We start from the raw sequence: 369 nt of genomic DNA, 5'->3' as shown, positions 1-369 counted from the left end.
TGGAGCAACATGAAATAAAGTGTCTTGCTCAAGAACACAACAGACAGCCTAGTCTAAGAATCGAACTCACTACCTTATGATTGCGAGCCTGATGCCCTAACTACTGAGCCATCACCTTCTTCATGTAATAGGGATTTATAAATCTAGGCAGATGTCTTGTAAGCACTCAGGTGCTATCTGAACTTGGCTAACTATGTTGAACAAGAGGAGACATGTTAAATCCAAATAGAATTCATATCCATGATGATATTCTCAGTGATAAGTAAATCCCAAAGTCTATATGTAATCCTGAATTAAGATATGCTACTCTTTATTCTTGTTATTGTCTTTATATAAATATATATTATATATGATTTTTTCTTTTTTTTT

Source organism: Octopus bimaculoides, unplaced genomic scaffold (genome assembly GCF_001194135.2).
Source record: "Octopus bimaculoides isolate UCB-OBI-ISO-001 unplaced genomic scaffold, ASM119413v2 Scaffold_80564, whole genome shotgun sequence".
NCBI lineage: Eukaryota > Metazoa > Mollusca > Cephalopoda > Octopoda > Octopodidae > Octopus > Octopus bimaculoides.
The sequence above is the reverse complement of the archived record's forward strand: the minus strand, read 5'-3'. Positions refer to the sequence as shown.